This window comes from Procambarus clarkii, chromosome 45 (genome assembly GCF_040958095.1).
Source record: "Procambarus clarkii isolate CNS0578487 chromosome 45, FALCON_Pclarkii_2.0, whole genome shotgun sequence".
NCBI lineage: Eukaryota > Metazoa > Arthropoda > Malacostraca > Decapoda > Cambaridae > Procambarus > Procambarus clarkii.
The window spans coordinates 7,744,422-7,759,421 of record NC_091194.1 but is presented as its reverse complement, the minus strand read 5'-3'; the positions used below and the strand labels follow the sequence as shown (position 1 = coordinate 7,759,421).

At 47.6% G+C, this 15,000-nt stretch overlaps 1 protein-coding gene across 10 annotated transcripts in view; it reads left to right on the top strand.

Annotated features, from left to right (window-relative positions):
* Plc21C (Phospholipase C at 21C) overlaps positions 1-15,000 on the top strand; it is a 298,940-nt gene that overhangs the window by 109,235 nt on the left and 174,705 nt on the right. Inside the window, exon 2 of one of the 10 annotated variants that reach the window (XM_069301329.1) lies at positions 14,704-14,726. The exons of the other annotated variants lie outside the window; for them this stretch is intronic. The gene's annotated coding sequence lies outside the window, so the exon portion shown is untranslated. The remainder of the gene's footprint in view (positions 1-14,703; positions 14,727-15,000) is intronic. 10 annotated transcript variants of the gene reach the window in all.

The window sequence follows — 15,000 nt, the reverse complement described above, 5'->3', positions numbered from 1 at the left end:
GAGACGAGAGCGGTACCAAATAATATACACGTGGAAAATACTGGAGGGCCAGGTCCCAAATTCACACAGTCAAATAACAACACACTGGAGTGAATGATATGGAAGGAAATGCAAAAACAGTGCCAGTGAGAAGTAGAGGTGCCATAGGCACAATCAGAGAACATTGTATGAACATCAGAGGTCCTCGACTGTTCAATATCCTCCCAGTATGTTTTAAGAAATATTGCTGGAACGAAAGTGGAAGTCATAAAAAAAAAATATTGGACAGTTTTCTGCAAGGAGTGCCGGACCAACCAGGCTGTAGTGGATATGTGGGCTTGCGGGCCGCTCCAAGCAACAGCCTGTTGGACCAAGCTGTCACAAGTCAAGAATTTCCCCATGCCGGGCTTCAGGAATAGAAGAACTCGCAGAACCTCATGCAGGTAGCGTCCAGGTGTGGTAGATTTCTTCACATCCCAGTCTTGTTAGGTCTGGGTTGGATTAGGTTGAGTTAGATTAAGTGTATTTAAAAAGATTATTGATAACTTAGAAGTACATACTTATCTCAAGAGTTTCGTAATGATGTTATTTTGTACAGTTTACCCTCAACCAACAGAAAACGGAGCAAGTACCGACTAAACGCTAAGAATATTCTGGTTTGTTGACCAGACCACACACTAGAAATTGAAGGGACGACGACGTTTCGATCGACTTGAGAATGGTCCAGGACGGACCGAAACGTCGTCGTCCCTTCAATTTCTAGTGTGTGGTCTGGTCAACATACTTCAGGCACGTTATTGTGACTCATCGCCTGCAATATTCTGGTTTGAAATGGTATCTTATTCAGCTGATGACGAGAGCTAACTATAACGTCTTCTGAAGATTAAACTGAACTCTTCCGTAATAACTCGTGTGACCGGTAGAGTGAACAGGTCTCTGGCGACAGGTAATCATTTCTAAACCTATTTGGGCACAATTGGGTACTCTGAGGAGTTTACAAGTGCTGGAATACCTAACTGTAAGAGGGAAATGTTTCTCCGCTTCTCGGTGTAAACTCATTGAGAGTTTACCTGAGTACTGAACTAAGTTTAAAGTAAACTTGCTGGTTGGTCAGTATAAGGTGTTGTGGTGGCTTTAATAACCTTCTAGATAGGCCTTAATAACCTTCTAGATAGGCCTTAATAACCTTCTAGATAGGCCTTAATAACCTTCTAGATAGGCCTTAATAACCTAGATAGGCCTTAATAACCTTCTAGATAGGCCTAATAACCCTCCAGATAGGCCTTAATAACCCTCCAGATAGGTCTTACTAACCCTCCAGGTAGGCCTTAATAACCCTCCACATAGGTCTTAATAACCCTCCAGATAGGCCTTAATAACCCTCCAGATAGGCCTTAATAACCCTCCAGATAGGCCTTAATAACCCTCCAGATAGGCCTTAATAACCGTCCAGATAGGCCTTAATAACCCTCCAGATAGGCCTTAATAACCCTCCAGATAGGCCTTAATAACCCTCCAGATAGGCCTTAATAACCGTCCAGATAGGCCTTAATAACCCTCCAGATAGGCCTTAATAACCCTCCAGATAGGCCTTAATAACCCTCCAGATAGGCCTTAATAACCCTCCAGATAGGCCTTAATAACCCTCCAGATAGGCCTTAAGTCCAACACGAAAACAATATTACACAAAAAACCTTCCCCCAGAAAAACCCTTCGACACAGCTTGTGATAAAACAAGTGGGTTTATGTATGTAATTATGTCTGCTCTTACATATGTAAGCACTTACATATGTAAGCACTTACATATGTAAGCACTTACATATGTAAGCACTTACATATGTAAGCACTTACATATGTAAGCACTTACATATGTAAGGACTTACAAAGGCTGTAACGTGTCTGAAGGAGTTAGAGGGCTTGGGAACTTAGGTAAATGACGATCTAACAAGTAATTCCCCCAACTCGTTACAACTATCCTAAACTAATCCCAGTGAAATTGCTTCAGTAATACGACCTCTTAAAAACAAATCACCGTGCTTAAGTGACCGTGATATATATATATATATATATATATATATATATATATATATATATATATAAATATGTATATATATATATATATATATATATATATATATATATATATATACATATATATATGTATATATATATATACATATATATATATATATATATATATATATATATATATATATATATATATATATATACATATATATATATAATATATCGTTAATTAAAGCTTCTCTCATCAGGGCCAGAAGTCATCAGGCATTTACGTGTCGTCTTACGAAACCTTTACATCTTTCCTCAAACATTGCGGGTTTGTTTATGCATAATAAACAGTTTACGAACTTGGAAACCTCACAACCCAAGGTTATTGTTGTTATAAACAACCTGGAGGGGCTTCAGAGCTCGTGAATTGTTTAATAAACGTAAACGAGGCTTTCACGATTAAGGCAAGATGTACAGGTTTCGTCAGTGGTGGTGTAAATGCTTGAGGATGCCTGGCCCAGGAGTGGACCGGACAGACAGCCGTTAAAGTCGGTGAGTCTACCGTTCTTATCAAGGTTTTCAACGTTTTGAAAGCGTTTCAAAACGTTTCTCGTTTTCTCTTGCGTTTCTCTTGAGAATTTTTCAAGGCGTTTGTTGAAACCTTATGGCGGGAAGCTGAGTGTATAAAGTTCCCTCTCTCTCACCCCCGGCTCTCCTCCCCAGGGGGGGAGGCATCTTACCCCTTCCCCCCCCCTCCCGTTTCCCCTCCTCAGGTGAGAGATGTCTCTCTCTTTCTCTCTCTCTCACTTCCGACACCCGCGCCTCCCTCACAATTCCCCGTGACCTACGGGCTTATTCCCATTTCTCTCTTGCCTCCACATTACCTTCTCCTGGTACCTCGTTCCTGCGTCTTTACCGCCTGGTGGCTGGCGTGATCCCCAGGGCGGCCAGCCTCTGTGTGTGTGTGTGTGTGTGTGTGTGTGTGTGTGTGTGTGTGTGTGTGTGTGTGTGAGTGTGAGTGTGAGGGAGATATGGAGGCAAGTGTACAAGACTATCATGGTAACGTTTAACAGTTCCAATAAACACTTCCTGTCGCATCTCTCACTGCAGGAAGTTGTTGTAGTTGGGGGGGGGGGGGAGGGGGGGAGTAGATAACGACCCAACACTTGAGGAGCACACACACACACACACACACACACACACACACACACACACACACACACACACACACACACACACACACACACACACACACACACACAATAACATACTCATGTTTATATTCGTGCCTCCTGTCCAAGTAACGCAAGATTTTCTGTATCTTGGCCCCTCCCCACCCCCTGGACTGGTCAACCAGGCTGTTGGACGCGGCTGCTCGCAGCCTGACGTACGAATCACAGTCTCGGTGAGATTTCCCATTACTGTATTTTTTATTTTAGACAGTCGCTGGCTGAGTGGCTACCGCACTGTCTTTTCGGGAGGGAAACAGGGGTTCATGGAGACCCCTGACTGGCCGGGTTCGAATCCTTCAAAAGGTCAAGTGTTTTTTAATGTATTTTGGCTTGGGGATCATTCAACATATATATATATATATATATATATATATATATATATATATATATATATATATATATATATATATATATATATTTATTTAATTGGTTCCACCGCACTGAGGTCACCCACTCTGGGGGTCACCCACTCTGGGGGTCACCCACTGTAGGATCACCCACTCTGGGGTCACCCACTCTGGGGTCACCCACTCTGGGGGTCACCCACTCTGGGGGTCACCCACTGTAGGATCACCCACTCTGGGGTCACCCACTCTGGGGTCACCCACTCTGGGGTCACCCACTCTGGGGGTCACCCACTCTGGGGGTCACCCTCTCTGGGGGTCACCCACTGTAGGATCACCCACTCTGGGGTCACCCACTCTGGGGTCACCCACTCTGGGGTCACCCACTCTGGGGGTCACCCACTCTGGGGGTCACCCACTGTAGGATCACCCACTCTGGGGTCACCCACTCTGGGGGTCACCCACTCTGGGGGTCACCCACTGTAGGATCACCCACTCTGGGGTCACCCACTCTGGGGGTCACCCTCTCTGGGGGTCACCCACTGTAGGATCACCCACTCTGGGGGTCACCCACTCTGGGGGTCACCCACTCTGGGGGTCACCCACTCTGGGGGTCACCCACTCTGGGGGTCACCCTCTCTGGGGTTTGCGTACAAAACAAAGGAAGTTGACTGAATGTGATAAATGCACATGTTTACACGTGGAGTGTGTAGTGAAGAGGTGGAGGTTGTTGTGGGGCGTGTTGAGAGTGGCCAGGAGGAGAGGAAACTGGGGTAAGAGGTGAAGGGTACTCACCCCCCTCCTACGACTAAGATTCACCAAGCACTCTTACGAAACCTGTACATCATACACGGCGCCTTAGTTTACATTAATATTTTTAAACAATTTATGTGCCTAGGAACTTCACAATCCGAGGATTATTATTGTTATGAACAACCTCATGGTGCTTCGTAGCTCATGAACTGTTAATTAGTGTAAACAAAGCCGCTATAATTGCGGGAAGATGTACAGGTTTCGTAAGCGGGTGTTAATAGGTGCGCTGGGTGGCAATCCGACTGGTTGATTAGTTCATCCGGGTATATTTACCCAGGTGGAAACGATCAATCAACCCCCCCCCCCGCCCCCCCTGAGACAACGAACCATTCATATGAACGACGCTCAAAACCTGTGATATTAACACGAGCAATTAACATTAACACGAAAAAATAAATTGACAACATGCTTCAGCACTCAGCCCCGGGTCTTGACTCGATGCCTGTATACCCGCCTACATACAGGTGAGATATAGAGACCAGAGAGCCAGAGCTCAACCCCCCAGCAAGCACATCTAGGTGAGTACCTGGAGCACCTAAGTCACCAGACTAGACAAGTGTGGTGTCTCCTAAAGAGCTTTAGCTATAAAACTGTGGATCATTGCCACTAACGTCACATAATTAACGCTTCTGAAAGTGATTAGGAATCAAATCTCTAGTTGTTGTTTAAGATTCGCTACCTGGAACAAAATGTTCCAAGTAGCACAGGCTATGGTGAGCCCGTAGTATCTCCCCAGTTTTATGGAGAATGATCAACAGCTCAATTCAGGTGAATATGGTGTTGAGAACGGGAAGCTCCTGTCTGTCTATGCAATTACTCTACTGCTATGACAAAGTCACCGAAGCGTTAGAATACAAATACACATTGTAGGTGTTATGTACACGGACTTTGCAAAGGCGTTTGATAACTGTGACCCAGGGAGCCAGTCGGCCGAGCGGACAGCACGCGGGACTTGTGATCCTGTGGTCCTGGGTTCGATCCCAGTCGCCGGCGAGAAACAATGGGCAGAGTTTCTTTCACCCTATGCCCCTGTTACCTAGCAGTAAAATAGGAACCTGAGTGTTAGTCAGCTGTCACGAGCTGCTTCCTGGGGGTGGAGGCCTGGTCGAGGACCGGAGGATACTAAAAGCCCCGAAATCATCTCAAGATAACCTCAAGATAACCCACGTAGTGATAACCTATAAAAGAAGATCAGTAGGAAAACAATAACACCTCAGATTGGGGAGTTTTCAATTTCGTGTCAAACAGAATGCAAAGTGTAACAGTCAACTAAAATGAAGTCGAAGCACAGTGAAAGGTTCTGTACCTCAGGCGACAGTCTAGCTTAGGATTTAGACCAAAATAAGTCACAGCTTCGTGTCATCCTTCGGAGACGAAAAAAAAAAAAATACTGCTGAAGAAGGCTTTAATTAAAAAAATACAAGACGATATGAATAAAGTCTTTGGTAACGGAAGATAATGTGATGTTTAACAGTGATAAATTCGAAGCAATTAGGTATGATAAAAAATTAACAAATAAAAGGAAATACAAGGCAAATATAGGAGCAGCAGCAGCAGCAGCAGCCAAGGAATATGACAGCAGCAGCAGCCAAGGAATATGACAGCAGCAGCAGCCAAGGAATATGACAGCAGCAGCAGCCAAGGAATATGACAGCAGCAGCAGCCAAGGAATATGACAAGATGGATCACGAAAATCTTCACAATCCAGGGACCCACACCACTATGTGCTCACACTCTTCAATTCACTGGTTACAGAGAGAGAGAGAGAGAGAGAGAGAGAGAGAGAGAGAGAGAGAGAGAGAGAGAGAGAGAGATAATATATACGACACTGGGGGGCCGGGTTCCAAACTTACACAGTAGAATAAGAACATTCTGGTGTGAGCAATATGGTGGGAAATGCAGAATAGATCCAGTGAGATACCTTGGCACCGTGAGCCCTCTTGGATGATAGACATCGCAATAGAATGGACCTTCCCCCGGGGAGGATAGACATTATAGGAGAATGAGCCCCCCAGTGTCAGGGTTGATACCATGGGGGAATGAGCCCCCCAGTGTCAGGGTTGATACCATGGGGGAATGAGCCCCCCAGTGTCAGGGTTGATACCATGGGAGAATGAGCCCCCCAGTGTCAGGGTTGATACCATGGGGGAATGAGCCCCCCAGTGTCAGGGTTGATACCATGGGAGAATGAGCCCCCCAGTGTCAGGGTTGATACCATGGGGGAATGAGCCCCCCAGTGTCAGGGTTGATACCATGGGAGAATGAGCCCCCCAGTGTCAGGGTTGATACCATGGGAGAATGAGCCCCCCAGTGTCAGGGTTGATACCATGGGGGAATGAGCCCCCCAGTGTCAGGGTTGATACCATGGGAGAATGAGCCCCCCAGTGTCAGGGTTGATACCATGGGGGAATGAGCCCCTCAGTGTCAGGGTTGATACCATGGGAGAATGAGCCCCCCAGTGTCAGGGTTGATACCATGGGAGAATGAGCCCCCCAGTGTCAGGGTTGATACCATGGGAGAATGAGCCCCCCAGTGTCAGGGTTGATACCATGGGGGAATGAGCCCCCCAGTGTCAGGGTTGATACCATGGGGGAATGAGCCCCCCAGTGTCAGGGTTGATACCATGGGAGAATGAGCCCCCCAGTGTCAGGGTTGATACCATGGGGGAATGAGCCCCCCAGAGAGAGGTGAGGGGGGGGGGTGGGGGATGGTGAACAAAAGAGTAAGGTTGTGAGGCATTATGGTGACAGGACTACTTTGTCTGGCCAGGAGGTTCCCGCCATGGCTCCGTCCGGGCCTTTGTCTTCACCTGCCCACTGCTCCTCTCTCTGCTCCTGCTGCTGCTCCTGCTGCTGTTCCTGCTGCTGCTGTTCCTGCTGCTTCTGCTGCTGTTCCTGCTGCTTCTGCTGCTGTTCCTGCTGCTTCTGCTGCTGTTCCTGCTGCTTCTGCTGCTGTTCCTGCTGTTTCTGCTGCTGTTCCTGCTGCTTCTGCTGCTGTTCCTGCTGCTTCTGCTGCTGTTCCTGCTGCTTCTGCTGCTGTTCCTGCTGCTTCTGCTGCTGTTTCTGCTGCTGTTCCTGCTGCTTCTGCTGCTGTTCCTGCTGCTTCTGCTGCTGTTCCTGCTGCTTCTGCTGCTGTTCCTGCTGCTTCTGCTGCTGTTCCTGCTGCTTCTGCTGCTGTTCCTGCTGCTTCTGCTGCTGTTTCTGCTGCTCCTGCTGCTTCTGCTGCTGTTCCTGCTGCTTCTACTGCTGTTCCTGCTGTTTCTCCTGCTGTTCCTGCTGTTTCTGCTGCTGTTCCTGCTGCTTCTGCTGCTGTTCCTGGTGCTTCTGCTGCTGCTTCTGCTGTTGTTCGTGCTGCTGCTGCTTCTGCTGGTGTTAAACCGTATTGCTTTATATTGAGGAGCTCTTAGAACCATCACCTGGGGACCTTTTCATTGTCTTTATAAAGTAAATATATTTGGCTAAAATACATGGGTAACACATACACAATGTGTATGGCCACGTAGCTAACATGGGTGGGTGTGTGTGTGTGTGTGTGTGTGTGTGTGTGTGTGTGTGTGTGTGTGTGTGTGTGTGTGTGTGTGTGTGTGTGTGTGTGTGTGTGTATTCTGGTAGCGTGTTGCTGACTTACCTGTCACTAATGGCCTTGGGGATAGGTCCATAGGTCCTGTCCCATCTGTTGTCTCCATACAGAGCGAAGCACTCTGAGTAAACCTCTCAAACATCGTCAGTTATGAGTCGTGTTTACAGTATCTTTCATCTATAAGCACCGGGGGTTTCACGGCTGGGTGAATGAAGCACCACGAAGTTGTTTATAACAATAATAACCTCGGGTTGTGAGGTTTCCAAGCTCGTACACCGTTTTAATATCTGTAAACACAGCCGACTGGATTGTTGAAAGATGTATAGGTTTCGTAAGTGGCTTGTGTAAATGCTTAACGACTCCTGGTTCTGGTCGTGGATGTGCAAGGATCCTGTTTATAATTGGAAATTTCGACTGGTTGAGCAGTTACAAAATTTATATAAAGCAGTTTATATAAAATAAATGTTTTATATTTATATAAAACATTTACAAAATTTATATAAAATCTTGCAAAATCGTATTTATTCAATTACTTATAAGAGTGAGGATTTTGTCTGCATAGTCCATCAACACAGGAAAGCTAGAGAAGGTCCAACAATATGCAACAAGGCTCGTTCCTGAGCTAATAAGTGGGCAGAACTGTGAAGAAAGACTGAATGAACTTGACCTGACAACGCGGGAGGAAAGAATTAATACAGCACACATGATAACGACGTACAAGATATTAAGGCGGTAAGATTAACACTGTATGGAAGGATTGATCAAGTTGAAGACCGGTAGAACGAGAGGACATAATTGGAAACACAGAGTCACAAAGATGTTCGATTTTTTTTTTCAGTCGTAACCCTGGAAACACAAACCGAAACTGTCTCTATTTTCCGCTTGTTACAACTTGTAATAAAGTTGTTACATCTTGGCTTAATGTGTTTGTGACGTATTAGAACGTTGTTACAACTTGCTGTATTGGTTGTTATAACTGGTTAGGAGGTGTTAAAACTTGTTCAAACGTTGTACCAACGTCGTAGTTTCGGTGTGTGTTTGGCGGGATGGAAGTGAAACGGACTTGATGAGGCAGTTGTCGAAGCCAAATCGATTCTCAGTTTTACATTTCACTCGATTTGTTACCATCATATGTAAATGTCACTGCCTTTTAAATTTGTGATAGTCGAAAGGCAGGTCTGAAGAGCAGACACGCGACTCTGCAAGCACAACTAGGTTAGTACACACACACACACACACACACACATACACACACACACACACACACATACACACACACACACACACACACACACACACACACACACACACACACACACACACACATACACACACACACACATACACACACACACACACACACACATACACACACACATACACACACACACACACACACACACACACACACACACACTCGGGGTCTCGCGGCTGAGTGGACAGCGCTTGGTGGTTGTAGTCCTAATGGCCCGGGTTCATTCCCGGCAGAGGCTGAAACAAATGGGAAGTTTTTTTCACCCTGATGCTCCTTTTCACCTAGCAGTAAATGGATACCTGGGAGTTAGACACCTGCTACGGGCTGCTTCCAGTGGATTGTGTGTGTGTGTGTTAGAAATATATGCAGTAGACATAACAGAGGGAAAGTAGATTAATTAGAAAGGCGGTGTTCAAGAGCTTTTTTTTCAGGGATATTCCTGCGCGGGCCCTGAGCCTCTGGCTGGCCCACTGCGCGGGCCCTAAGCCTCTGGCTGGCCCACTGCGCGGGCCCTGAGCCTCTGGCTGGCCCACTGCGCGGGCCCTAAGCCTCTGGCTGGCCCACTAAGTGTTGCTTGTTTCTGTTTTACTTGGGCGGAGTATATTTATGACTCGTATGGTCGCTTCAGTAAGATTTTGTCCCATGTGTTTAACAACTTCTTCTGCTCTATTGAATCTAAGTTGAAATCTTAATGGGTTTGTAACTCTACACTGTGTTAGGTGATATTCCAGTGGTCTGTGGGGCATTTCTCCACAGTGTTGACATTTCCTCTCATCTGCCGGAACCTGTAAGCCTACTTCCCATGCACATGGATATCCAAGCCTGATGCGATGTAAGTGTACTTATGTTGTTCTACTGCTCCCTTTCATCAAACTAAGTGGTTCATAGTTGGTTGAATTCTTGTACCAACCCGCAGACCCTGATGTTGCAACTGTTGTGTTGTGGTCACTGTACATCATCTGCATTGCTCTATTTCTATTTCTAATTACTTTCTTAATCTGTGATAGACTCTGTGGTATGTAAATGTCTACATTTCTTCTCTTAGTTACAAATGTTGCAGCTTCGTCTGCAATGTCATTTCCTATTATTCCTACATGACTTGGCCCCCAGTTGATAAGTACCCGTCGGCCTTGATGATTGAGTGTTTGAATTAATGATATGACATTTGTGATCGGATGGATGTTGTCACGTATGTGTTCTTCTTGCAAGGTTTCAATGGCAGTTCTCTATATGTATGATAACATGTCCGTTTTCAGTAAGAGAATGTTCCAAAGCCTTTTGAGTGGCTAGCATCTCTGTGAAGTTGAACACCCGTTTGAGAGCCTCCAACTATTTACAGAGTTTCCTGCCTTACCTGCAGCTCCGGTTTCTTGTCCCTGCTGGTCTACTGATCCATCTGTGAAGGATGTGAAGCTGTCGGATACCAAGTTTGCTTCTATATGCATCTGTTCAATATTACGTAGCAGATGAAGAATAAGTCTTGCTTCTTTTTTTTTTTTTACATCAAGAGCCATAATCTTAAAGTTTACTGCCTGCAGACATAAATAGTAACCACACACACACACACACACACACACACACACACACACACACACACACACACACACATACACACATACACACACACACTTTTTACCCGATTCAGGGGAATCGACCGGGTAAACATCAGGGGAATCGACCGGGTAAACAAGGACGAACTTTTCAACACTGGTGGGACGCGAACAAGGGGACACAGGTGGAAGCTGAGTACCCAAATGAGCCACAGAGACGTTAGAAAGAACTTTTTCAGTGTCAGAGTAGTTAGCAAATGGAATGCATTAGGAAGTGATGTGGTGGAGGCTGACTCCATTCACAGTTTCAAATGTAGATATGATAGAGCCCAATAGGCTCAGGAATCTGTACACCAGTTGATTGACGGTTGAGAGGCGGGACCAAAGAGCCAGAGCTCAACCCCCGCAAGCACAATTAGGTAAGTACAATTAGGTAAGTACACACACACACACACACACACACACACACACACACACACACACACACACACACACACACACATACACACACACACCCACACCCACACCCACACACACACCCACACCCACACACACACACACACACACACACACACACCCATACCCACACACACACACACACACACACACACACCCACACACACACACACACACACACACACACACACACACACACACACCCACACACACACACACACACACACACACACACACACACACACACACACACACACACCCCACCCCCCACCCCCCACACACACACACAGCTGGCGTGGGAGGGAGCCAGCTGAGAGAGACGCCACCCGTTGCAAGTGTAAATAACCACCATTAAGAGTCTCTGAGGGTCGGATGTATAAACACCTCGCTCTCACTCCCTAATCTCAGACTCCACTCATATTTCCTCTCTTACTTTTTACCCTCCAATATTTACATCCTCCGTGGTGGCCGGCGCAAGCAGGCTGTGTTGGGCGGCATGTTGCAGCTTCTGTGATGGATGGTCGGGCAGAACACTTGGTGGAGCTTGATGCAAACAGCATTCGATGTGGGGGCCGCAAGCAGCAACAGTCTCACTGATCAGATATACCGTGAACTGAGCAGTAACTTCCAGTCAAGGCGAGTGAGCAGTGACTGACTGTCAACTCGCCTGAGCGGAAGCGGCCAGTCAGGAGACATAATGGTTTCCTGTACCAGTCGTTACAGAGCGTTTCTGATAGCTGACACTAAACAGGAAATAATTCTCAGCTTTCAGATATAATGCCGCAGATAATAGCGGCTGTCTGTCTGTGTGTTCGTGTCTGCCTGTGCGTCTTCCTGTGCGTGCTTGTTCCTGTGTGTACGTGTCTGCCTGTGCGTGCTTGTTCCTGTGTGTACGTGTCTGTTTGTGTGTGTACGTATCTGCCTGTTGGTACGTGTCTGTGTGTGCCTGTGTGCGCGTGTGTGCCTGTGTGCGCGTGTGTGCACGGGCGGGAGGGTGTGGAGGCGTCAGTGTCCGTGAGTGAAGCAGGTGCACATGACTGTAGGGGAGGGGAGGGGGGGGGGCAGACACAGGTGCACATGACTGTAGGGGAGGGGAGGGGGGGGGCAGACACAGGTGCACATGACTGTAGGGGAGGGGGGGGCAGGCGCTGATATAGAAGCTCTAGCTTGCAGTTTGATTAGGATCAACAATGATATTCCTAAAGAACCCCCCCCCCCCCTAGCCTTAGAGGGAGGGACAGAGAAAGTGTGTGTGTGTGTGTGTGTGTGTGTGTGTGTGTGTGTGTGTGTGTGTGTGTGTGTGTGTGTTAAAGTGTGTGGGGGGGGGGTGTTGCCCCCGAGTCTGACGATGAACACCTTGGAGAAGTGCGTTCCCCTGTTGATTGTTGGCCCTAATACATTACTTGGCAACCTGGTAGTGTATGGGGGGGAAGGGGAGATGAGTTATGAGACAGGAGGGGGGAGGGGGGGAGGAGGGGTTGGGGAGAGGGGGAGGAGGGGGGAGGGGAAGCAGAGGAGGAGATGAAGCCTTTCTGTCAATTATTCAAACATTCAAAAAACAGCCTAAGTGAGTCCTTATTTCCTCGAGAGTAACCTACCCTACACCTAGGGTAGGGTACACCTAGGGAAGGGTACACCTAGGATAGGGTACACCTAGGATAGGGTATACGTAGGGTAGGGTACACCTAGGGTAGGGTACACCTAGGGTAGGTTAAAACAGGGGTTTGGGTTCCTCGTATGTATGTACATATATTAGTCATTAGAAGAAAAGGTCCCTCAATAACCCAATAACAACCCATGTTACCTTGAGGTGATTCCGGGGCTCAGCGACCCCCGCGGCCCGGTCGTCGACCAGGCCTCCTCCAGTATATGTTGTGTACATATACTTTATAAGTCCGTGACTCGTTTGGTACTGGCTTGGCTGGTGTCTTATCCAGGATTAATCAAGCAGTTAGCAACCACTTACGAAACCTCTACATCTTTCCTCCGTCATGACGGATTTGTTTACATATATTAGGCAGTGTATGAGATCTGGAGCACTATACGAGGTTGTTTATGACAATAATAAATGTCGTCGACCCGTCACCTGTGGGTCGACGACGGGTGACGGGTCGACGACACATAACGAGGTCACTCATATGTAATCGCTAATTTACATAATCAATAGACCTGTGACACTTTTTAATCCCCCCCCCCCATAAACTAGCACTATTGCCCCCATAAACTAGCACTATTGCCCCCATAAACTAGCACTATTGCCCCATAAACTAGCACTATTGCCCCCTTAAACTAGCACTATTGACCCCCATAAACTAGCACTATTGCCCCCATAAACTAGCTCTATTACCCCCATAAACTAGCTCGAATGTCCCTGGAAACTAGCACTCCTGCCCCCCCCTTCCCCAAACATAGCACTCGACCCCCACCGAAACTGGCACACCTCGACGAGACTGCCCAAACACCTTCGGCCTCTACCCATCAGCCATCACCACCCATGACGACGACTCGTCGCCGCCCCCATGAGCAGGTCGACGACCTTTGTAACACCTGTGGCCTAGTTCGTCCTGTCGTGCACGTACCTGTAAGTCGGTTGGCGCAGTCTTGGGACTGCAGGTGTTCGGATTGTGACTGCAGGTGTTCGGACTGTGACTGCAGGTGTTCGGACTGTGACTGCAGGTGTTCGGATTGTGACTGCAGGGTGTTCGGATTGTGACTGCAGGTGTTCGGACTGTGACTGCAGGTGTTCGGAGTGTGAGTGCAGGTGTCCGGACTGTGACTGCAGGTGTTCGGACTGTGAGTGCAGGTGTTCGGACTGTGACTGCAGGTGTCCGGACTGTGACTGCAGGTGTCCGGACTGTGTCTGCAGGTGTTCGGACTGTGACTGCAGGTGTCCGGTCTGTGATTGCAAGTGTCCGGACTGTAGTGTTCTTACATTCTTGTAACGCCACAAGCACGCGTAGCGTTTCGGACGGGTCCTTAAATCGTAAGTTTCCCCTGGAATACGACTCGCCAAATTGTTTAACAGCCAGGTACCCATTTTACTGCTGGGTGAACAGGGGCGTACAGCTAAGGATTGGCACCTAGTCAGTTTTTCCCCCGGCCAGGATGCGAACCGTTCGAACACATCCCGAACAATGCTCGCGAAGCGCCGAACGACTAACCCAGGTCTCCGCCGTTCCAAAAATGAAAGCGTTTTGACCACATTTGTAGACCTCACGTTCTTCACCAAGAGAACGAATGAATTGTTTATACTGACATATACATACATGCACACACACATCTTTTGCCATCACAAAAACCATTCTAATACCCACACTCCGCCCTCAACACGCCCACTACTGACGCTGCCGCCCACACACACCCATCCACACACACCCATCCAGCACATGCCCATAACCACACCCCCCATCATATAGATATCATATATCATATACGTGTCATATAGATATGCTTATGACGACTGTTTTTCCCTTCCACAGGTGAGTGGGAGGCTCTGATCGCGGTAAGAATAGCGTCGCATCTGGCGGTGCTGCTGCTACTGCTGCTGCTACTACTGCTGCTGCTACTGCTGCTGCTGCTGCTACTGCTGCTGCTACTGCTGCTGCTACTACTGCTGCTGCTGCTGCTGCTGCTGCTACTGCTGCTGCTGCTGCTGCTTGTGCGCTTTACCTCCCCCCCCCCTCCTCCTTCCCGCAAACACTTGCATGTCAGCTGGTGAGACTATGATGTGGAGGTCGAGGGAGCCGCCATCTTTGTTGTGGATGCTGTTCCCTTAG